Source organism: Lissotriton helveticus, chromosome 11 (assembly GCF_964261635.1).
Source record: "Lissotriton helveticus chromosome 11, aLisHel1.1, whole genome shotgun sequence".
In the NCBI taxonomy this organism is placed as follows: Eukaryota; Metazoa; Chordata; class Amphibia; order Caudata; family Salamandridae; genus Lissotriton; species Lissotriton helveticus.
Genome location: NC_136072.1, coordinates 754,204,519 through 754,228,540, shown reverse-complemented (window position 1 = coordinate 754,228,540; position 24,022 = coordinate 754,204,519).

Genomic DNA, 24,022 nt, shown 5'->3' with positions numbered 1-24,022 from the left:
TCCAGTAATCATTGATAGTGTCTGTTTTTCTTTCATATTCAGTAGGTAAATATGTTCCAAGCTGTGAAACCCCTTAACTGCTAACAGTATTTGGATTGTTTCAGTTTCAGTTTTCTTTCCACCCCAAACAGGGATTTACTCCTGCACTTGCCAGAGAGCATATTTGTGACCTTTTTCAATGTAAAACGAGGAATATGTGAAAACCACCAAGCGTGGGTGTGCACAAACTCATATGGTAATTTGGCCATGAAAAGCCCATGCCACACTCAGTGAATACATTTACTTACACAAAAATCTTTATGTGAGTACATTTTCGAATTCGAAATATGGATTTGCACTTATAAGAAAGCCTATTTTGCATTTGTAAGCCGAATTTACAAATGAATATTGCTATGTGAAATAAAACCTTATGATCCGTGAAACCAACTCCTCGGAAATGGAAACACTGAGGCCAATTCACAAAGGCATTTATGAGGGCGGGAAGTAGTACGACACAAGCAGTCTTATTTATACTCATACATGCTTTATAAATTGTCCCCAAAATGTCCAATGCCCGATTAGTAAAAGCGCAGATATGCATTTTCGTTCCATTTTAGATGTATTGGAGCCAATTCACAAAGTCATGAAATAGTCTATAAAAGAGTGCTACAGGAGTACCCTTTTGGGTACTCTTGCGCCCCTTTGTGAATTTGCTCTAAGGTGTACTCTCTATGGTGTGTCTAGCTTGTATGAAGCAGGAAGTATGCCTGGAATGTCAGTGATGTTCGGATTCCCGATGGTAGAACTTAGAGAAGGAGGTTCTAGGAACGGCAGGTGTTGAGGGACAAAGGCAGCTTCTGGGACATTGGTTGTTTGCTGCAAAACAAACCAAAACGAATTTAGATTTATTAGTGACAATGAGTAGCTACCTGTTGTACATGGACTTTGTCTCTTTTCCCCAGAGCAACAAGGAAATGCATAGTTAAGAGAAAGGGACAAAGTCCCTGTACAACACTACCCTTTCCCAAATTCCTGGCCGTCATCCCTCTGAATTGTGCTGATAGTAACCTGTCTGTTCGGCATGGTACCAAACAAGTTCCACATCAAGTTGTCTATTTCTATGATGGGGCAAGATGTTCTGGAAATTGCAGTGTGAACCAACGTTGTTTCTGTTGTGGAGCCATTGAATCCAGTGTGGGATCAAAGAATGAGGCCTACAATACTTTTATGCCTGGACTTCGTGTTACAGGTGAGTGAAGTACACAGTAGAGGGGTGCATTTGAGACTTATTTAGAAGCTGTTTGGGGAAAGTATTCTTACCAAAAAGGAAACTGGCATTATTAAGGTATAATATAGGGGGAGGAAGGCAGAAAAGTTCTAAAACAGCTTCCTATACCTGGAATAAATAATATAGGAAATTGTGAAATGGATCCAGATCAGTATGACAATGGATGTACACAGGCTGTACGTGTGTTGGAGGAGAACTACAAACCAAACGTGAATGTTGTTGAATAGCATACATTCTTGTAGCAAGGACAGTTACAAGTAGAATTCACAGAATAATACGGTTGTATGCACTCCTGCCTCCACTTACAAATTCAAGGATTTGCATGATGAAATATTAAGAGACCAGTTAGTGAACAAAACCAATGACATGAACTTTCATAGCAAATTTCTAAGTACTTTTGAAATAGGGTTAGACAAGACTATTCAAACTGCTAAAAGAATACAGCATATTTATTTATTTATTTATTTTTGGCATTTGTACAGCGCTCTGTTACCCGTAGGTGTCCTGGCGCTAAGTGTTACTCCTGAGATAGAGGCAGGTTAGGGAATCAGATGGTAAACAACCATGTCTTTAAAGCGTACAGGGCCTTAGCTAAGACATGGGAAGATGGAGGTGTCTTCCTTGAGCTCGATGCCAGCACACCACTTCTAAATTAGGGGGTAGCAATCTACAACAACTGATTGATAAACACAGACACTCAGGACCTTTTGTCCTGACAGTGAAAACCTGCAATAAGTGCATTCCCATAAGGACTGTGGGGGCAAATGTAGAGCACGCCTCACCCCAGGGTGATATGCTTGAGCTTAACATGACCCAATTAACCTCATCGATGCTCATGACGGCAACTGGCCGTCATGAGTCACAGTAGATGTGTGCTCATGACTGCTGGGAGCCGTCCGACCGTTGCCGCTTTCCCACGTGCGGTTAATTCCCCGCTTGTGCGGGCAAATTAATTGGTGGGCGTAGTTCGGACGGCTCCCGGCCATCATGAGCACATGCCCACCGTGATTTATGATGGCCGGGAGCCGTCCTGGGTACCTGAGCGCCATGCCCAGCCCTGCCCCCTCGCACCGCGGCGTAATTTGCCGCTCGGCGAAGGGGTTAATAATAATAATAATAATAAGAAGAAGAAGAAGCACCATACCAGCACTCAGATGTAGTGGCACAGACAGGAGACACACACAACGTGGATAAGCCCCAGAGCAATGAGGATTGCCGAACATAGTGGAAGGGGTAACGCAGTGAGAGGGTAGACTATGCGCAAAGTAAAGAAGGATTTTTCCTGTAAGACCGACCTACCACATGCCTCACAGTAACCATCGATAAAGAAAAAGGGTGAACGTGAAGACATTTTTTCCACTCCTTGAGCTCCGTTTATAGGAAGAGGACATCAGTCAGTGCCCCACTGGCCTACAGAAAAATGAGATAACGAAGACCAGCATTCTCATTTACCACTGGTTAGTGATGGAGCGAGATAGAAAACAAAATTTTGTTTAAACTCGTGAAGTCACATTTCCATAACATGAATAATAATATTAATGATTTGTGATTTGTCGTGCTAATACAACTTAGATTAAACTTTACACATGGGGGGACTAACATGTGTGCTCATAAACGTGCATAATTGTTGCATCTTTTTGTTCGTGCAAAATAATAAAATAATTTATTGTTTTCGTTTTTGTCATTACTAACTGCTGCAAACTTAAAAGAAGCATGTGCTTGTTTTGCTTTTCCTTGTCTGTGTGATGTCATTTCTACTATTCTAGGTGCATATAAGTCTCATGGGATAACGGAGACTGGTAGATATAAACGCTGCTTTATTTGTTTGCATTGGCTAGGTAACATTTTGATTAATCGGGTGGGTTAATTAATTAGTAAATCTTGGGGTGGATACAGAATCTACATTATTTCTTACATTAATACTTTTCTTGTGTTTGTTTTATATTAGAAAACATGAGTTGTCTGCTTTTGGGCCTTGTCTGCCCGAGCTACAATATGCTGAATTTTACTTCTGCAAAAGTGCTGAGACGCCCATTCTGAAATAAATTGTTCGTCAAAAGCTGCGTTCACAAAGCAAAGACTGACGTGCTATCATCATTCTGTCGGACATGGCCAAGGTCGAAAAAGAACATTTTGTCAGTCCTTAACTTGGCATCCGCGGAAGTCAATTGGAAGTCAATGGACGCTGCGAGAACGACTTTATACAAATGTTGCAATCCTAGGAAGCTCCTGGTTGCACTCGGAAGGGACAATGGTCTCTAAGAAAAGTGACTTAATGGAAGTTTTGAAAAGTGGGTGACATGTCACTTGTCACTCTCAGCCAATGGGACGTCGAAGATTTCTGAAAACTTTCCTTTGTGTAGTTTAGTTAGCGTAGAAAGGTATAAAAAGTCATGCCCCTAGGGATGGGCTGGCTGCTGCTTTCTGACTTTCCGATGAGGGTGAAGTGCTGTCGAACTTTGCGTGGAGCACGTAAGAATCCTCAAAGAACTTTACTTTAATTTCTATCTATTTAGCTCAGTTAGGGAATTAGGTTTTAGAAATGCTAAACTTTATATATTCACTTTAATTTTGATTCACTTGCTTAAATTGTATTTTACTTACTTTTCTTTACAATCATGCTTGCTTTATTGCTAATAAAATTCATTTATAAAACTATCAACTTATATACCATAATTTAGTAAATAAAATCTTACTTTTGTCAAACAAGCTGGTCTTGGTTATTCAGGAGTGTAGGTTACTATTAGCTAGATCACGTCGCCAATGGTGGTCGTTTAAATGGTTAAGTTTTATTCTAATGACAATATTCTTTCCGCAGATGTATAAAAATGTATATAGTTTGTAGATAATGTGTATATAGATTTAATCTGACCACCTGATTCAGTAGGCCCAAAATATGTCAGGTTTATAAATGGGTCCAAATTTTAGTATAGAATTTTGTTTATAGGTTATGAAGTTGGGTAGCGTTGTTTATGATATATTTTCTATAGGCCGCTGGATCAATTCTCTGGTAGCAGAAATTGATGGTTGCTAAGGGTAACCAAGGTAATATGTTGGTTGCTAAGGGTTACTAAAACGTTATGGTATGGAAATAGGATCGATGTTTTAACACATGTTAAGTTAGTTTTTCGTGCTATCTGTAAGCTATACCGGTATAGATTGTGTGACGAGAAATTAGTCACGCAAGCCATCTGTTCTGTTTGTAGTGATATCGCCGAGTATCACAAGAGGTATCGCCGTGTACCATAGTGTTGTCGCCGAGCAGCACAGTTTTAGGGCTAGGTGTGAATCTTGTATAGTGAGGGTTTTCTAAGAAATTAAAGCAGCATGAGAATAGGGACAAAGCGCCTTCCATAAAACTCACTGTGATAATAGTATTAGTTATATCTGAGCTTGAGTGAAGGGTAAATTAGCGTCGGTACATGATTATCTATAAACAGGTTAGAGTCCTGTACGGGTACATGTTTCATATCTATAAACAGGTGAGAGCCCTGTACGGATAACGTCGTTATTTTACTAACGGTGCATGATCTCTATAAACAGGTGAAAGTCCTGTACGGATTTCATGTGTGTTTGAAATTAGGGAATTTTCAGTGTGAAAGTGCGAGTTTGAATTGTATTTTATGTTCAAGTGGAACTCTTAGAACTTTCACTTCGCGGTGGGTTCAGAGCAAAACGAGTTCATAATTATACGTGTTAGAAGGGTGGGGTAAGGGTTACTCTACTGACAATTGAATATTATCCTTAGTGTGAATAGCGCCGTCTATTCCGAAGTGTGGATACTTGAATGTATGTAAACTATCCTAAATAGTGAAACGAACAGATGTTGTCCTTATAGTCATCGTTAAAAATTAATTTACACTGAAAAGTGTTCTTAAAATGGCGCTGTGAAAAGATTTTGTGAAGGAGGGGTAAGCGCCAGGAGTGAGAAACGAGAAACCGCAGCTGCTGTGTACGTCACAGAGCCGCGCCGGGATTGGGTGACCTACGTCACAAGCTACATTCTGATTGGCTCTTGAGTCTCTGACGACCTGTGAGCTGATTGGTCCTTCAGAAAAACTCCAATTTTATTGGTTGAGCAGAAAAGTGACGTAGCTCAACTGTCATTGGCTTGTTGGTGTGTTTCGCGCACGGATTGGTTGTTTTACGGAACATCCCGGAAATATTTTACGAACGATTTTGTGAATTAGATTTAACTCTTAAAAATGAGTTATCATTTTAAACATGTTGAGAAAAAGCCAACATTATTTCAGAAGTTTAAGAATTTATTTTCACCTGACAAGAAAATCGAAACGCGAGGTGGTAAACTACTTCATAAGTATAAAACACCTGCAGCGTATATGGAAGGTGAATATGGATATCATACTGTCTTATGGTTCGATAGTTGGAAACGCTATACTAAGAACGACGGTGTTTTAACTTGGCCTGATGATGGTTCATTTAATGTAAAAGTCTTGAGAAATTTACGAGAGAAAATGAATGCTCTTGTTCCGAAACCGAGACCAACTCAATTTGAAGCTTTAGTTGAGTGGGAAGACGAAATGTATCAGTTACAAAGAGAAGCTAGTGGAATTAAAAGACCTTCTAAAAATCCACCTTGGAGAAGAGAAACTCATGAAGATAGATTGCGAATGTGGAGACAGGGAAACATGAGTGAAGGATTGTATTTAATTCATGAAATGGTAATGGGTACTCCTACAGGGAAATCTATGGAAAGTGAATCTGAGGATGCAGTTATGGAAGAAATATATACAACTGCTAGAAAGAATCAGCCTTTGAGACCTCCTAGATCATGGTCTACTCCGGTGGTTTCTACTGAAACTTCACCGAGTGCACCTCCAATTAATGAAGCTCCTAAACTTTACCCAAATAATTGTGAAATTATTGAAACTCCTAGAAGACCAGAATTCGAGAATGCTCGAAATGAAGGTAGACATTTTACAATGGCTCCAAGAGCAAGAGAAGCTCCAAAAGATTATACAAGAGAGGCAAGAAATGTTGAAGATGTTGATTATAATGAATATTTAAGATCTAAAGAAGAATTAATAAAAAGAATGACAAAAGGCATGGAAGCTGTGACAGTTCCAGTAACAATTGGTCCTGTTCAGCCCGTATTTGACCAAAAGGAAACAAACAAAACTGGATTAACTATTCCTTTAAATACAGAAATTCAAAAGGCTGCTGAAAAATTTTATTCAGACTTATCTGAAATAAACTCTTCTAAATCGAGAATGCCTGATTTAACCTTTAATGAGGATTTATCTCCAAAAACACCAATGGGTGCTATATCAGATATAGGGAGTCCTGAAGTCAGGGTAACCACACCAAAACTTGATGTGGCCAAATTAAAAGCGAATATCGAAGAATTAATAATTGGAACAATTGGTCCAGATAGTTTAAATTACTATCGAGATGATGAACTACTGTTCATTTGCAAAAGCATACAATGGAAAACAAAAAATAAATATGATCAACTAGAGGATCTAGCAGCTGAACTTGAAATTGATGTGAGCAAACAAAAGAATTTTGCAAAGCATTACAGATTAGACTTTTCAGAAAGTGACATTGAGAGTTTGAACTCAATGGGAAGAATAGTTCATATTAAAGATTTGATTGTCTATATCAAAAAGCTAGGAGAACTGAATAAATGGAGAGTAAAATGGACGAAAAAGAAGGAAGATGAAAGATTGGAAAAATTGTCAAAACAATTTCCAATGAGAGAAATTGCAGGTGGAGGATATGTTCATGTCCCTTGGTCGAGACAGGACATTCTGTTATTTACAAATGACTTTCCGAAATTGAGGGAGAAACCAGTTGAGTGGTACAGGCAAGTCGATAGATTTATCAAAGTGTCAAAAGTTCTGTGGATTGATTTAGATGGATTTTTTGATATTGTCGTTCCATCTGATCTTTGGACAGAATGTAAAATATCGATTAGTTGGCCAAAAACAGAACCTGAGCGAATTAAAGAAACAGGTGCTCCAAATCCACTTGTAATGGATTTCTATGAGAAAGTAATTGTTTGGATGAAAAACAAAATTCCACCCAAAGAAGTCGATTGGGTTAAAATAGAAAGGACAGAACAGGAAACAAAAGAATCAGTTCATTCTTTTTATGAAAGACTACTGTTAATCTTTAAACAATACAGTGGTTATGAAAAACTAGATGAAAAAGACATGAGCCATTTTGTCTATAGATTTGTTTATGGACTAAAACCTGAAATTGGAGAAATGATCAGAAATAGTATTGTCGGATGGCAATCACTATCTGTAGATGATATTCTAAGAAAAGCTAAGTATTGCAGTGATGAAATAGAAGTAAAACAGAAGAAGCTTAAGGAGAAAGCCATGTGGGATCAGGTAAAAGTGGCTGAGCAACAGATTGCCAGCATGGGTAATAAGAACACTAATTTTGTTCAAACTGGAAATACAAACCAGATACAAGGAAAGTTTAAAAGTAATAATTTCCCAAAGAAATTTAGCCCAAAGATTGAGGAGTTGAAACAAAGATTACCTTGTTTTAATTGTGGCGAAATTGGACATTGGAGAGACGAGTGTCCTCATCCTCCTAAAAACTTAAAGAATCCCTTATTGAATCCACAGATGCAGAATGGTGTTGACCTGCAGCGAAAGCTACAGATGCAACAGGGGTTAAACGAATTTAATATTCAGCGACAGTTACAGCAACAGCAACAACAACAGGTGAATAATCGTCAAGACCAATTGCCACAACCACCTTTTCCGAATTGTGGGGGAGTTCAAAAATATAATCCAAACGTGGGATTTCAGGGAAGTGAACAGGTAATAAAACCACAAAAACAGCAAAAGCAGCAAAGGGTTCAAATGCAAAATGCTTCACAACAATTTTTATTAGCAGAAAGTCAAGACAGCGATTCTGATGATTATTGCTGACGGTGCCCGAGAGAGGAGAAAGAGTGTGTTGTTGGAGCCACTCTTGAGGTTGACCAGTCAGGTCCTTTCGTAAACGGGAAAGTTAATGATGTAGACATCACTTTTCTAGTGGACACTGGTGCTACCCGTTCTACTGTTAGATCAGTGGAAATTGAAAACCTACCTCTCTCTGGGGATACCATCCAAGTTGTCGGAGTAAGTAATCAACAAATTAAAACTGACTTAACTGATCCAGTACCAGTTGAAATTGGAAATTACAGAGACAAACACAGATTTGTGGTTTGTAATAGTAGTCCAGTGAATCTATTGGGCAGACACATCCTATGTAAAATGAATTGTAGAATATATTGTTCTCCTGATGGAGTTGAGTTACAAACAATGGAGGAAGATGGTTTATACAGAATGACAATGATGATGATGGAAGCAGAAGAAACAAAATTGTTTCCTGCATTTGAAGAAAAAGATTTACCTGAAGAACTCAAGGAAACAGTGAAATCAGAAATATGGGATTTTACTGGAAATGAGATGGGTCTGATGAAAAACGTAGATCAAGTAAAAATTACATTGAAACAGGGAATAGAATTTCCAAATACTCCACAATATAAAATGAAAACAGAAACAATTGAAGGTATTACACCCATAATTGAAAAATTAATCAAGCAAGGTGTATTAAAAGAAATGGAGAGTAGTTCTTGTAATTCACCAATTATGGGAGTTAAAAAGTCTAACGGAACATTTAGAATCGTACAAGATTTGAGAAAGGTTAATCAAATTGTCGTTCCATGTTGTCCTGTGGTTCCAAATCCAGCAGTAATTCTATTCCAGATTCCACATGATGCTGAATGGTATACAGTCATTGACCTTTGCAATGCATTCTTTACTGTTCCATTACATCCAGACAGTTATGAAATCTTTGCTTTCAGATTCCAAGGTAAGACCCTCGGATGGTCAAGAATCCCTCAGGGCTATACAGAAAGTCCTTCAATCTTTAATGAATTGTTAAAAAGATCATTAGAAGACCTAGACTTACCTGGTAGGTCTACGCTAGTGCAGTATATTGATGATTTATTAATAGCTGCAAAGACAAGAGAAAATTGTGTTACAGACACAATAATTCTGTTAAATCGCCTTGCAGAAGAAGGACATAAAGTGTCCCCAGCAAAACTACAGTTTTGCAAACAAGAAGTAAAATATCTTGGTCACAGAATTGCAAAGGGAAAAAGACAAGTAACAATAGAGAGAATAAAAATGATTCAAGCAATGTTACCGCCAAGAACACAAAGACAGGTCAGAATGTTTTTGGGAATGGTTGGTTATTGTCGACAATGGATAAGTGGATTTTCAGTAATTGCAAAACCACTACAAAGACTGACAAAGTCAGATGTAAAAGATCCAATTATTCTCAATGATGCTGAGATGGATTCTTTTGAGAACCTGAAAAAGAGCTTATGCCAAGCTCCTGCTTTAGGTATGCCAAATTATGAGAAAGATTTCGAACTGTATTGCAGTGAGAGAGAAGGATGTGCATTATCTGTGTTAATTCAGAGACATGGAAATTTAAAGAAACCTATTGCATACTTCTCTGCAGTTCTTGATCCAATTGCAAAAGCATTACCAGGTTGTTTGAAAGCAGTTGCAGCTACAAGTATCAGCCTCGAACAAAGTGAGGGGATCATTATGGGATTTCCTGTGAAAGTTTTTGTGCCTCATTCAGTTGAAATATTGCTGACAAGAGGTAAGACTCAACATTTAACAAGTAGCAGATTGACAAAGTATGAGAAAATCATACTAGGAGCAGATAATGTTTCGATTTCAAGATGTTTAAATCTGAATCCTTCTACATTACTGCCTGATTCTGAAATTGTTGATGACATTGAAACAGAACATGAATGTTTAGATGTCATGGAATTCTGCACTTAACCAAGAAAAGACATCAAAGACAGACCTTTGTCTGAATCGGATTTTGTCTACTTTGTAGATGGGTCATGCTTAAGATCCGAAGGAGGTGTCTTAAAAGCTTCATATTCAGTTTGTACAGTCGTAGATGTTGAAGAAGCATCATGTCTTGAAGGAGTTCGTTCAGCACAAGTGGCTGAATTAATTGCTTTAATTCGTGCATGTGAAATATCAAAGGATATAAGAGTTACCATCATTACTGATAGTCAGTATGGGTACGGAGTTGTACATGATTATGGACAACTCTGGTCACAGAGAGGATACATGACATCAGCAGGATCACCAATTAAAAATGCAGTTTTCATTAGGAGATTAATTGAAGCAATACAATTGCCAAAAGAAATCGCCATTGTTAAGTGTGCAGCGCACACTAGAGGAACTGATTATATTTCCAAGGGAAATGCCTTCGCAGATGAAACAGCTAAATACTGCGCAAGGAAAAATTATTCATACAATCGGGAGAGGAGTAAAGAAACTGATTCAAATTCATTAATGCTAACAACTGTTGTAGAAACATGGCATGAGATTAGAGATTTACAAAATGAAGCAGAAGATGAAGAAAAAGACTTGTGGTTAAGATCAGATTGTAGACCACGTGAAGAAGATGGAGTATGGGTTTACAAAGATGGTAGAGTAGTCTTACCAAATTGCTTGATTGCTGACATGGCCAGATTATATCATGGTCCAGCACATCTGGGAAGAGATTCTATGGTTAGACTTTTCAGAGAAACATGGTTCAATACCAAGTTTAGAACTATTGCAGAATCTTTTTGTCAAAGGTGTTTGTCATGCCAACAAATGAACCCAAACAGAAAATCAGTGGTGGGGACAGGAATAATTGGTCGAGAGGGTGGTCCCTTTACCAGGTTACAAATGGATTTCATTGAAATGCCATTACACAATTGTTTGAAATATGTGCTTGTAATTGTATGCTTATTTTCAAGATGGGTAGAGGCTTTCCCTACACGACATTGTGATTCAATTACAGTGGCAAAACTAATGCTCAGAGAAATCATCCCAAGGTACGGTTTTCCAGTCACTATTGAGAGTGATGGAGGAAGCCATTTTGATAACAAACTGATGAAGTTAATTTGCGAAGCTTTGAGCATTGAGCAGAAAATACACTGTGCATACAGACCAGAGGCATCAGGAGTGGTTGAACAAATAAATGGAACAATTAAAAACAGAATTGGAAAAATGTGTCTTGAAACAGGTGTAAAGTGGACTGATGCTCTTCCACTTGTTTTGATGTCATTAAGAAGTACACCAGATAAAAAGACAGGTTTGAGTCCTCATGAAATTTTAATGGGAAGAGTTATGAGGCAAGCTTTTGTACCTGTAGGTAAACTGTTGAGCATAAATGACAGTGCTATTTTGGATTACTGTAAAAGGTTATCTGATATGGTAACTTCTGTGTCTAATCAGGTGGGAACTGAAGCTCAATCAGATGAAAAAGTTTTGACACATGATCTGAGACCTGGCGATTGGGTCAGAACGAAAGTACATCGGAGAAGGAATTGTCTAGCTCCTAGATGGCAGAAACCTAGGCAGATAATTTTGATCACTACTAATGCTGTAAAGTGCAGAGGATTGAAACGTTGGATTCATCCTAGTCATACTATTCCAGTACCAACTCCTGAGAGTTCTGACGTTGAAAGTGATACCACAGATGATTCTGATTCTGAAGCAGAAGGCGAAACAGAAGGTGAAATAATTCCAGATTCTGAAGATCGACAAGAAAGTCGACATCTGGAAACTGTGCCAGTGAATGGAAATTTGACAAGAAAAGACTTGGAAATAATTGAAATAGATTCTGAAGGTGAAGAGAATTTGTTAAAAGGAAAGATAACTGAGGATTCGGTTGTCTCCATTGAAGACAAAGAAGCAGAACAAAAAGAAGTTTCAGACCAGGAGAGTATCGAAAGGCAGAGAACAAACTCTGAAGTAAGGAACAGAAATCCGAAATCTGGGAAGTTAGGGGTAATTGAGGAAGAGGAGGAAGACGAATTACCGAGTACCAGTGATGGAAGACAAAGTGAAGTTCCTGAAGGAGTGAAATTGCCGAATAGAGAAGTTCCTGAGTCAATTGAAATTTCAGACTACGAAACTGAAGAAAGTGACGTGGGAGGTGAAAGTGAAAACAGAAAGAAAAGGACTTGGAAGTCAGAATCAAATAATTCTGAACCAAAGAAGAAGTACGTGAGAAAAGCAGACTACTGGCCAGGTGGAAGATTGAGAGTCAGATTGATCAAGAAGCCAAAAGAACAAGTTGAAGAAATCAGTAGTCAAAAGAGTCCTGGAAAAGAAGTTGGAGTTGGAAGAAAAATTGAAGTGATATCGAGAAAAGGGAAGAGAATAATAAGACCAAACCAAAAATACAAGTCTCCTGAGTGGACTTACTTAGTAATTCCACCTGTTATTGACATATATGATAGTAGTGAAGAAGAAAACGAAATCCAAGAAATTAGTGACAATGATTGAAGTACAGAAATATTAAATTGGCAAAAGGCTGAAGAAAATTTGTTAGCTGACACAAGGTCGAAGAAAAACTGTTTAGTCGAAGAAAACTTATGTATGACATAAGGTCGAAGAAATCTTGTCTAGGGTTTTAAAAAAAAAAAAAAAAAAAAAATATTTTAAAAGGGGGGTGTAAATATAAATTTAAAATTTTAAATTTTATTTTTATTTTTTTTAGGCTAAAATTAACCAAGAATGCCTTATGTTAAGGAGAGTACTTCAAAGTGTTCTGTTTTTAAAAGATGCTGTAAGATGACTCTGGTGTGTCTGCTCATTTTAATTCTGCTCTGGTTGGTTCTAGCTGTGATTATCCCTTTGGAGATGAATAGAGAATTACACAAAGTTAACATAACAAGCAAAGCTCTGGTTAGTCAAACTAAACATAGTGCGTCTGCAAAAGTTATTGATCATCAGCCTAACATTCATCAAGATAAATCAATTGGTGATTTCTCAAGTAATACATTCACAAAGCTATTGAGTGAATATGTTAAGGTAATGGATGCAAAAGACTGCTACGTCTGCGTTAAGTTACCTGCTTCTGTTTCTGAGGGAGTAACATATAATATGCTTCCTCTCACTTATGCTGTAACATGTAGTGTGTTAACTAGTTTATTTTATCAAACTGGACGTTTAGAATATTACTATTCAAATTATGATGAAATTTTTGCAAATATTAAGATTGATAATGCTTTAAATAAGCATAAGAAAGCAAAACAAATGAGAGAATTTTTCCTTGTTACTAATGAACTCACTTACGAGTATGCTTACAAGAATAATCTAACATGCAAATTAAGTGCTGAAGGAAAGAAATTTTTGAATATGGTTGAAGAGAGAAGAGCAATTTATAAGAGGAATGAATTAGTCAAGCAGACTAAGTCAAGTTTCTGGCAGAAAGAGGATGAGAAGTTAAATGGCAAAATGCTTGAAAATATTGCAATTCACATAGACAAACCAGTTAGTGGAAAGCTTTGCATTAGAAGAGATAATACACTTTTTGATAATTATTTTGTAGGTGCAAGTAACTGTGAAGATACTTATCAGATTTTGGGAGGTTGGGGATTTAAAGGTGGAAAAGATCCTATCTTTCCTGGGATTTATTTTGTTTGTGGTGACAAAGCCTACTACAACCTTCCAGACCACTGGTATGGAACTTGTTATGTGGGAATTGTTTTTCCTAAAGTGTTTCATGTTGACAGAGATTCAGAAGGATTGTTTAAAATTCATAATTATGTAAATAGAGTTAAAAGAGAAACTTTTACTGAAGTTCTGGGAGATATTTTTCAAGCTGTAATACCTTTTGTTGGTATAACCCTAAATGCAGGGAGAATCAGAAAATTGTCCACTATAGTTGATAGATTATCAACTGACACAGCTGATGGGTTTCAATTAGTGAATGTTGAAGTTATTGCAATTAGATCCATGGTAATTCAAGACCGCCTTGCTTTAGACATACTCCTAGCAAAAGAGGGAGGAGTCTGTGGCATTTTACATGTACAACATTGTTGTACATATATACCTGACGAAAGTAAGAATATTGAAATGTATATTAAGAATATTACACAAATGCATTCAGAGATAATTCCTTTAGAAGAAGATGATTTTACAGGGAAACTTTCAAAAAGGTTTCAAGCAATTAAAAACTGGTTTCATGATATCGGAAGTTCAATTCTTGGCAAGATTTTGGCACCTTTGATTATAATAGTATTCATTTTTATTTTGACCAAAATAGGTTGTTTGTTACATAAAAGAAAGAAACAGTTGAAAGAAAAGAAAAGAATCTATAAACTCAGAAAAGAAGAAGAAAGGGAGATCGAATTACAGGAGTTACATAGAGAGCGTTATGCTAATTCCAAAGATTATGCAGAAACAGACTTTTAAGTTTACTGATACAAATGAATTTGAATCGATTTCTTAAAAATTTAAATAATCAAAATTTTGAGTGCTGGTGTGGTGATTTGTTAATCACCAGATGAGGGAGTTGATGGAGCGAGATAGAAAACAAAATTTTGTTTAAACTCGTGAAGTCACATTTCCATAACATGAATAATAATATTAATGATTTGTGATTTGTCGTGCTAATACAACTTAGATTAAACTTTACACATGGGGGGACTAACATGTGTGCTCATAAACGTGCATAATTGTTGCATCTTTTTGTTCGTGCAAAATAATAAAATAATTTATTGTTTTCGTTTTTGTCATTACTAACTGCTGCAAACTTAAAAGAAGCATGTGCTTGTTTTGCTTTTCCTTGTCTGTGTGATGTCATTTCTACTATTCTAGGTGCATATAAGTCTCATGGGATAACGGAGACTGGTAGATATAAACGCTGCTTTATTTGTTTGCATTGGCTAGGTAACATTTTGATTAATCGGGTGGGTTAATTAATTAGTAAATCTTGGGGTGGATACAGAATCTACATTATTTCTTACATTAATACTTTTCTTGTGTTTGTTTTATATTAGAAAACATGAGTTGTCTGCTTTTGGGCCTTGTCTGCCCGAGCTACAATATGCTGAATTTTACTTCTGCAAAAGTGCTGAGACGCCCATTCTGAAATAAATTGTTCGTCAAAAGCTGCGTTCACAAAGCAAAGACTGACGTGCTATCATCATTCTGTCGGACATGGCCAAGGTCGAAAAAGAACATTTTGTCAGTCCTTAACTTGGCATCCGCGGAAGTCAATTGGAAGTCAATGGACGCTGCGAGAACGACTTTATACAAATGTTGCAATCCTAGGAAGCTCCTGGTTGCACTCGGAAGGGACAATGGTCTCTAAGAAAAGTGACTTAATGGAAGTTTTGAAAAGTGGGTGACATGTCACTTGTCACTCTCAGCCAATGGGACGTCGAAGATTTCTGAAAACTTTCCTTTGTGTAGTTTAGTTAGCGTAGAAAGGTATAAAAAGTCATGCCCCTAGGGATGGGCTGGCTGCTGCTTTCTGACTTTCCGATGAGGGTGAAGTGCTGTCGAACTTTGCGTGGAGCACGTAAGAATCCTCAAAGAACTTTACTTTAATTTCTATCTATTTAGCTCAGTTAGGGAATTAGGTTTTAGAAATGCTAAACTTTATATATTCACTTTAATTTTGATTCACTTGCTTAAATTGTATTTTACTTACTTTTCTTTACAATCATGCTTGCTTTATTGCTAATAAAATTCATTTATAAAACTATCAACTTATATACCATAATTTAGTAAATAAAATCTTACTTTTGACAAACAAGCTGGTCTTGGTTATTCAGGAGTGTAGGTTACTATTAGCTAGATCACGTCGCCAATGGTGGTCGTTTAAATGGTTAAGTTTTATTCTAATGACAATATTCTTTCCGCAGATGTATAAAAATGTATATAGTTTGTAGATAATGTGTATATAGATTTAATCTGACCACCTGATTCAGTAGGCCCAAAATATGTCAGGTTTATAAATGGGTCCAAATTTTAGTATAGAATTTTGTTTATAGGTTATGAAGTTGGGTAGCGTTGTTTATGATATATTTTCTATAGGCCGCTGGATCATTAGTCAGGTCTACTTACAATATTTCTGCTCCACTTGCCTCACTGTAACACAGATCAGTTATACTTACACATTATAGCATAAACTATACATACAACTTGACCCACCTAGAGAGTGAGAGGGTACTGGAAACAGCAGTCCCTAGCACATGGATCAATGAATCTTCAAAGATGGATATCCCATTTCTCAACCCTGCTCTATTTGACTGCCCAGAGAACCCATCATTGATCTAGCTGCCATCCTAGAGGCACTACCAACCCTGAACTGTGTGATCTTCACTAAACCATCATAATGTAATGAAATGGAGACAGTCTCCAGGTGAAGGCTCTTAGCACTTTGCAACAAAACCATACCAGATAAACTGAGTCCCTTATAAAGTAGACTGGGCTATGTGCACTGGAGCAATTTCAGAATCTGTTTAATTTACATGCCCAGGTGGAATAGACGCTGTTGCTCCCACAGCTTCACCTATGGAATCATATTATAAGAAATTAAAGGAGCCGCCATGATAGCTTTTCTAGTGTACTTTATTCCAGAAATCATAAAACTATCATTTGCTCCCCATCCCATTAAAGCTGCAGAGAGTGCATAAACTGAGATCAAGATTGACTTTACACAAAGAAGCACTGTGACAAGTTATTGCTTGTTTCCTCAGACATCACTGGTCCTGCAAATCATCCAAAAAGCGAAATGTCACAGTCAGTTGCTACGCAAATATATCTGTGTCTTCATAATTAAGGCTTTTCTCAAGAGACCACTCAGCTCAGGAGGTTCCTTGTACTACGGTCATGACTAAAGGAACTAGGAATAAGACATGGCCTTCTGGATCTGAATGTAATTTTGGTGAAAACACATGACAACAAAATTACTGACTATGATAATACATGCCAATTAGAGGATCAGTTGGATTAGTTTGCAGAGAAAAATATGCATACCGCTGAAAGGCAGGAGGTCAGCATACATCCCAAGACCCAACAGGAAGTGGGGCAAAGAGACTTGCACATGAGTGAATGATAAATGATAGAATAAGTGACTCAAAAGTCATTAGGAGTGAAATATAAACAATCTGTAGAAAACCAAACGACAAAGGACAAATCAAAGCACCGTTGAAGTCCTCCTAAAAGCTGCAAATGACATGATTAAACAAATACGACTTGCCTAAACATTGTTATTGTGTATGCATGTTTTGTTACTGTGCAGCTACATGACATATTTGAATGGTAATACGTCCTACTATGGATTAGTCCACCTACACAATTGTTATAACTTACAGTAATACAGGTCAGAGTCTAGAAACATTCTGGCAACTATCATACTTGCTTCATTACCTTCATTGACAAAAGGCAGAAAGGGACACTCCTTCAGATGGCTAGGGATCAAGGTGCTATCTGGTACTGGTGGTGCAAGAACTCGTAGAAAAGAGATTTGCTCGGTAGCAATCCGCTCCTTTAACACATTAACAAACATTAAAAACAGTTTTGTGTAAAATCAATGTGCACCACACCAACACTGCTTGTTTGAAACTAAATCGAGTGATTTTTACTAATGCAAATGCGGGGAGTAGAGATGGGTGGTATAAAGTGAAACCGCTTCTTTTTTAAAGATACATCTGTCTTTCTGACTTTATCACTAGTGCATATTTGGGCCTCGCATGTATAGCTGGAATGGTTTGAGCCATGTGATATTCGTGCATGGGCACTGAAAGTTAATTCAGAATGATGAAACAAAAGGTTGGAAAGAGGACAAGGTTGCAGAATGCCTGAGCCTGAGAACAGAGGGCGCAAAGTTCAACTGAATTGACCTGCATGTTAGAGTTTGAACAAATGTTACAAATAAAACATGAATGCGGGTGGGAAATAAAAGTTGTGAATACAATTTAAGGGGATGGGTTTGTGAACAATGGAATTATTGAATTAAATGACATATAAGCATGGTGTGATGATCTTCTCCCCCTTGCCTTACCAATCAGATTTAGTACTTTTACGATATTAAAACGTTAATGGGTGGTACATGCAGAACGAAAGGTATAATTGAGATAGCTTTTAGTTACTTAGTTAGAGTTGGAGTTGGAGAGACATCGATGCTGAGATGCTGTAAGCCGTAGGTGCTGTCGGAGTAGCGAGAGATGCCGATACTGGGAGAGTTGCTGTGAGATACTGATGAAGAATCGAATGCAGAGCCTACTATCCTAAATTAATTTAGATTAGAAAGAAGATTGCGGAAGAATCTCGAGGAGGAAGAGAGTGTCAGAGAGGGGTACGACACAGTCATCGGTATTCTAGAGAGGTCATCGATCCTGTCCTGGTTCTTGTCCTGAAGTCTTTGTCACTTGATCTATCCCAGGGGACCCTTACTAGCCATTTGGCCAGGGGCTTGGTCTTCACACCAATCTTGGTAACTATAATTTTGTGCAATTTGCAGATGTTCTTTTCTCTCTGTCCTCTCCTTTTCTGAGCAGTGATCATTGCATGAATCCAAAGTATATGTTTGATAATTTAAATGAATTTTCTCTCCTACGAATGACAATGAATGCACTGTCTATTTGAGATGGTTAACATGCGTTTTGAAATTTAAATAAAGATTTAAAACTTTCCTGAGTCTGTGGGTATTTACATTAGGTAAAGAATAAGTTAACTTATGTCATTTTCACCATCAACTAGTTCAACTAATGGTCCATCGACCAGAGGAAAGGACTTTTTGATCAGTGAAAGATTAGTAAGGAGTATTAAATAACTAATTGTGAAAACTGTGAAGGAAATCTATCACACTTTGACTCCAGTGGTTTACTCTATTGTGTGAGTTTATGGGCCCAGGTGAGTATATGGCATTGGAGTATCTGTTGTTGGTACGCCGCTGGATCAGTTTTCTGGTAGCAGAGCTATGGTTATTATTGATTAGTTTGGTGATAAATATTGATTTTTGAATATTGATTTATGTGTACCAAAAATAATTTGCGTCCTGTTTTTTGTTGTCCAGGAAAATCCCGGGGAAGGAATAGCGGGTGGTGACAGAAGCCACACTGCAGTGAGGTTACTTGTCTGTTGGAATAATACTGAGAAGCTACGCAGGGCTGGCAGTGTTAAATTAGGGACTATTTTGTATAAAAGTCGAGTGTGAGTGAAAGCAGAAGGTTCGCTGGTGAAACTTTGGTCTTATATCTCCTATTAAGGGTGACACTGAAGGAGTAACAGGTTCTCAAAATAGTGTCTAACAGTAGTGTCTAACAGATCGCACCTCAGAAAACAATATATATATATCAGACTGGGCAGTCAAAGTATTACTCTTGTTTTTCCTGTTCGTAGATGGCAAAGAAGCAAATTGATTGTGGTGCCACTCGGGGTTACAAATGCACCCTACCACCTTGGGTGCATAATCACACAGTTCCTGTATTACAGTTACTGTGCAATACAATATACAGTACAAGTACTCCGGCACTCAAAAGTGATATCCCTTTTCCCTTGTGTCCAACCTTTAAAAGGAAAACTACATTCAGTTTTCTCAATATATCACTGATAACAGGCAAAGATGGATTCGTACAAAAAATTTGCTTTTTAATTTAAGCAAAACATTAAGTTTAAGCAAAACATTAGAAAATCACGATTTTCAAACAACGATCATAAAGACCCCTTATCCTTCAAGAGGCATAACAATTGAAAGGCTATGTTACATCCCATTTATTTATATTTATGTGTACAAGCTAATGCATTGTGTTTCTGTTCCTTCAATTGCATGTGACCTGTGTACTTTCCATACATGTTCCAGGTTCTCATAGAATTCTCTTGATATATCGTTCCACTTGGTTGAGGCAGTTGCATCTGTCCTTCAACTAAAGTGGAAGCCTTTTACAGTGCTGAAATAAACATCTTACTCTACATATTCAGATGTATTGATTTTGTGAATACAACATTTGGCGATGATTACTCCTGCCTTTACTCAGCACGGGAGCGGAGTGTAACCCACGGAATTTTATTGTGATAACCAGTGGAAACTTTTTAAGGAAAAGTGCTTTCCTGCTCTTTTACTTGGACCTGGCACTTCTACTGGGATCCCCTTATGCTGGAGGCAATTGTTTTTCTGAGGCATTAAGCAAAATGTATAGGCGGAACGGTGAGTGATTTACCACATTTTCACTTGCATCATTTAAGTGTTTAACGCTTGCTTCACCACTTACCTCACACAAGAACCTCCCAGCGTCATCCTCTCTACCAGCGTTCTCCTTCCTGAAACTCTCACATAGAAGGATTCGAAGAACACGCAGCCGATCAGCGTCTGATGGCATTGCGCTGATCCCTGCGTGCAACATTTCATCGGTCATCTTACTTTTGCCTAGCAACCGCTACCGCACATCGGGAAGTGTCTAAACTATTACACAGACACATTGGTATGCATGTTTAGTGTCATTAGGCATAAGTGTATTACACCAATTTTGAAATATAAATAACACACACTTGGTACTTTTTCCACTCAATATGAAGTTTTCTCTCGGATTGAAGCTTCAGTGAACTGTCATTTACACATGAGTCTCTTTCTCTTTATTGCATAAATCTCCTTATTGCATATTTACATATTCTTTTACCATATTGACTTTCATTGAATTACAACATGCAGTTTGAAACCCCTGTGAAATTCCTCCAAAATAAAGGTGAATCAGCCATACCTTGGCCTTGGTTGAAAGAGGAATTCATTACATATATGAAGCCATAGGTATTGCCCCTATTATAGTCTCATCATTTTGATCGAACGAGAATTCCAAAGCCCACGCCGCAGGATTTCGGCACCTTTACGCAGGGCCTATCATAGCCTGCATGGCTGTTTCCAACAAGAGAAACTAAAGGTTTAACACTGTTCGGTATACTGGTTCAATGAAATGATGAGACTATAATAGGGGCAATCCCTCTTTGGAACTTGTACATCGGGCTTTGGAAAGTGAAAGATTTTACATTAGACTAAGACACTAAATATACTCAGGTTTTATGACAAATATTTTAGGAATCACTTGTTAGGTGGATTTCCGGATCCATAATTGGTGGAATAGGCGGATTTCGCCTTTTCTAATTAAGGAAGCATCGGTCGAGTCATGGCCGCGTTTGGCATCTAATTTTAAGAAATAGAATTCATCAATCCCATGAAATATTCTTTTTTAAAAGCCTTGAGGAAGTCACTGGATGTGACGAAACACGTGTCAGCTGTTGTGCTTTTGGATCGAGACTATAGGGCCTCAAACATCTCATACAACTAGCCTTTCAGTTGGTATGCCTCTTGAAAGATAAGGGGTCTTTTTGGTCGTTGTTTGAAAATTGAGATGTTCTACTGTTTTGCTTAAATTTTATGTTTGGCTTAAATTAAAAAGCACATTTTTTGTACAAATCCATCTTTGCCTGTTATCAGTGATATATTGAGAAAACAGAATGTAGTTTTGCTTATAAAGGTTGGACACAAGAGAAAAGGGATATCACTTTTGAGTGCCGGGGTACAGGCAGAGTAGCAAATGTTTTTATGTTGTTACTAGTGGATTTTATCTTAAAGAAAACTAAAGAAATACATTTTTGTGTTACCTTGTGAAGGGAGGGTCTGTCACCGGAGTTGTGCTGACATCACAGGGAGCCGCGCTGGAATTGGTTGAAACAGCGGGCGTGAGACAGAAGCAGATTGTAAATGAGAGGTCAGTAGTAAGGAGCAAAACTGACGTCACAAAAGGCCGCGCTGACATTGGTCAGACCACACGTGAGAGCCTGAGGCTGCTTGATTGTTAGAAGCCGCGCTAGTATTGGCTAAATAAACAGTGCAAGTCTGAGTTTAATTGGTCATTAGATTGAATCTTTGGTAGCCTTGGTTAAGAAGAAAATTATATGTTACATTCTGGTTTGACTGCGGGTGTGAGTCGCACTGACAGAAGACTACAAGGGTCTGTGGAGTATTCTTTCATATATTGTGCATCTAGAATGTATGGAGAATAGAGAAAAATGTTGTTAATATTAGAAAATTAAGAATTTCTTTAAGAAAGATAAGCCTGTGTTGATTAGAGAGGGAATTCTTATCCCGCTGCCGAAAAGGCCTGCCTCCTTTATAATGATGGAAAGAGGATATCATACTTGTTTGTGGTTGGAGAATTGGATAGACTATACAAAATGTGATGGAGTTCTAGCTTTCCCAAAAAATGGTACGTTTAACGGGAGAATTTTTCAGAAGTTGAGAATGAGAATAAATGATTTGGAAACAAGACCTAGGTTAACTCAGTATGAGGCTTTAGAAGAGAGGAAGACTGAGTCGTTTGAACGAGAAAAAGGCAGAGGTGGAAGATATAAAGGATTTTTCCCCAGATATTTGCATAAATCCGGAGAAGGTCAGATGAAGCAATGGAGAAGAGCTATACTATCGGAAGGTATATACCCAGAGTTAATTGCTGAGGAACAATCAGGGAGCAAGTGAAACGAGAAAACAAAACACATGAATGTGACAGGATATGGTGAATCAGATAATGAATTGTTGGAGGATATCTTAACTAAAAACCCTCCACCGTATCAAGAAGGACCCAGTAGAGTTACCCCAAGGGCAACGGTAATGAGAACACCCTTAACACCTCAAATTTGACATGATAAATCAGTCAATAGGGTGCTGAAAGATAAGTCTTGAGTAAAACTAAGGAGGAAATAATTCAGAAAATAATTATTAAATCTAAATACTGAAGCATTAACAGTACCAGTGACTATAGGTCCTGTTATCCCGTTATACGGAGATAAAATGAGTTGCCCAAAACCTCAAGAAGTAACAATTGCTTTGAATAATACCAGAAAATAATTAATAATATCTAATGAACAGGCCAGTGAGTGTGATTCAGTCATTTCATTTAGATACTTCCAATAAGGGGTTTAAGTTCAAATCAACAAAAGAGTGACAAGAAAACACTCAAATACACAGGAAAAGAGAAGGCAGTAAAACAGTTTGGTTACTACCACCAACGTACAAAGTCAGAGTCGACAGAAAAAGGGTAGGTTTCGCATGCACTGTGTAGAAAAAAGAAAGAACCCTCAGGCACCAACTGAAAGTCGGTTGCCAGTTGTCTTCATTGGGTTCTTGCATGGAATACGAGCAGGTGATATCCAACAGTGAAGATAAAGTGAATTAAAAGAGTGTGGACTACTCCCCAAACCAGAACATTCTTTTAATAAAGGGGTAGTTCTAACTCCATTAAAATCAGTGAAAAGACGGACATATAAATGGTTATGTTAGTTTGAACCATGAAGTCCTATACATAAAAATAAAAGGGTCGACATGTTTCTGCTGTAAAGAGCCATTAGTCAGCTCAGCATTCGTCAGGACCAAACCAGTCCTCGCCTCGTGGTTGGCGCACGATAAGGCGCCAAAGCCAAATGGGGCGGGGCAAGAAAAACAAATGACAAACTTGAATGTAAATGTTGCACAGGTACTTCCTCGTGTGTCCTCTCCAAAGCGTGAGAGAAGGGAAATCTGCAATATATCAAAAAGTATAGAAAAGAAAAAAGAGAAGTTCTAAACATTGCCCAATTAGAATGTCATTAACAACAACACAATTATTGTCAAATGATGTAAAAAGCAAAACCCACCTCAAATGGTGAACACCGGGTCAATTAAGTATATCCCAATAATTAATATTAAATGGCTAATTTCACCCTGTTACGATCACAAACTGGTGCCTACAATAAACTTCTGCATCAACTTCGCAGTGTTTTTTGGCATTGTATCAGCCTGTAGGATATCTACCCCATCGAGAGACACATAATCCATTATGATAGATGCGCCATGGGGGATTCCCATGCAAATAATCGGAAAAAGTGCCCGTTTGTAAATGAATAAAAACGTTAAAAAACACCTTCA